This window comes from Coregonus lavaretus (assembly GCF_964263955.1).
Source record: "Coregonus lavaretus genome assembly, chromosome: 8".
Lineage (NCBI taxonomy): Eukaryota > Metazoa > Chordata > Actinopteri > Salmoniformes > Salmonidae > Coregonus > Coregonus lavaretus.
The window spans coordinates 42613916-42615940 of NC_139995.1; the positions used below are offsets into that span (position 1 = coordinate 42613916).

At 40.8% G+C, this 2025-nt stretch overlaps 1 pseudogene across 1 annotated transcript in view; it reads left to right on the forward strand.

Annotated features, from left to right (window-relative positions):
- Nucleotides 1-1763: 1763 nt before the first annotated feature.
- Nucleotides 1764-2025, forward strand: part of LOC311134059 (pleckstrin homology domain-containing family A member 6-like) — an 86910-nt pseudogene continuing 86648 nt past the window's right edge. The window contains exon 1 of the transcript XR_014615390.1: nt 1764-1778. The product of XR_014615390.1 is annotated as a pleckstrin homology domain-containing family A member 6-like (transcript). The remainder of the gene's footprint in view (nt 1779-2025) is intronic.

A 2025-nucleotide genomic window follows, 5' to 3' on the forward strand; every position in this document is an offset into this window, starting at 1 on the left:
TATTAGAACGCCACAGGCAGGTAGAAAGTCTGGTTAAGGAGTTTGAGCTTTGAGAACCCGACCAGGTCACTGTGGCCCTGTGCTGAATGCTGTGCTGAACGCTTGCCAGCTAACTGCCTGCCAACAGGTAGGAGGGGTCACAAAAGGGTCAGAGAATGATCCAGCGGTCACGTCATGACACTAAGAACTGCCACACACTGGGAGAGCATGTCCAAACTCTCACCTCGGGTTCCCTCTTAGAGAGCTACCCTTCCAAGTGGCCTGACAATGCATTAAATCAGACAGCTACTCTTGACCTTAAATAGGCCTTTATAACAGAGTATTGCAGCAACAGTGGCATAACCCTTTGTAAGTACCTTTGAACTGGCTTGTAAGTACATGCGTTTATGCTGCACTTACTACTTTTGTTGTACACATGATAGTGTTTACTTAGATTAAAATAAGTAGCTAAGGACTATGAAACTACCTTACATACAGGTACCTGGTACAAGATGATAACGGCAGTTGTTGCCTACAGTATGTGAGGTAAAAACGTTACCAATGAGGCTTACACAGTAATGGGAGTCTCTAAAAAATATGTTTTGACTAGATTTCACCTGACTACTGTCAGAGACAGAGGTTGATATTCATCAGAAACTCCAAATGCGAAATAGTGGGGAATTCTACATTCTAAATAAGGGATTTTAAATGAGGAATTCTAAATCATTTAAAAGAGGAATTCTAAATTCTAAATGAGGAATTCTAAATGAGCACTGAGCAATGAGCAATTCTAAACTTGTGTACACTCTACACATAGTGTTCAAAAACATTAGGACCACCTGCTCTTTACATGACATTGGACTGACAGGTGAATCCAGGTGAAAGCTATGATCCCTTATTGATGTCAGCTATTAAATCCACTTCAATTAGTGTAGATGAAGGGAAGAAGACAGGTTAAAGAAGGATTGTTATGCCATGAGACAATTGAGACATGGATTGTGTACATGTGCCATTCAGAGAGTGAATGGGCAAGACAAAAGATTGAAGTGCCTTTGAACGGGGTATGGTAGTAGGTGCCAGGCGCACCGGTTTGAGTGTGTCAAGAACTGCAACTCTGCTGGGTGTTTTCACGCTCAACAGTTTCCTGTGTGTATCAAGAATGATCCACCACCCAAAGGACATCCAGCCAACTTGACACGACTGTGAAAAGCATTGGAGTCAACAGGGCCAGCATCCCTGTGGAACGCTTTGGACACCTTATAGAATCCATGCCACTGACAAATTGAGGCTGTTCTGAGGGCAAAAGGGCGCAACTCAATATTAGGAAGGTGTTCCTAATGTTTTGTCCACTCAATGTCTACCAGGAGCCATCTAGCTCTGATATTCTAATGTGAGCTGCAGTGTAATTGTAGTTTCTCTACTTCTCTCTACATCTCTGTAGGGTTCTATAGGGACTACAATGTGCAAAGACCAATCTCCTGCTATATATAAAAAGGAGTGATTTAAAAATGCATGGGTACAATCACTTATAGCCATTAGCTATTCATTAGACTCTGAATATCCATCAATTCACACTGAATAAAGACACATTATTCAAGAAAGCCATTTGATGATACTCAAAATAAAGCATTAATGCTGAAATGAATAATTCAATAAGGACATGCAAGATTAATAGAATATGAGGGGAAAGCCTTTGTCTCCTCACACAAAGTGGAAATATTAGATATTTCTGGGTTATTCAACATCTCAGCATCAACTTGCTTGTAAACATTGAGTGTTTGAGAATGGCAAAGAGAAAGGTTACTGAAATAGTTTGTTAATGGTTGTGAGTGATAGAGGTTGACAATAGTATGACTGAGGCACAATAACCTACATGTTATGGGCTCAATAAGAGTAGAGAGGGAGATGTATCATTGTGTTTTCAGTGAGAAAGCATATCACACACACTGACTCATATCGTACTGTAGACCTACTGTACACACTGTACTCTCTCTCTCTCTCTCTATTTCTCTCTCTCTCTCTCTCTCTCTCTCTCTCTCTCTCTCT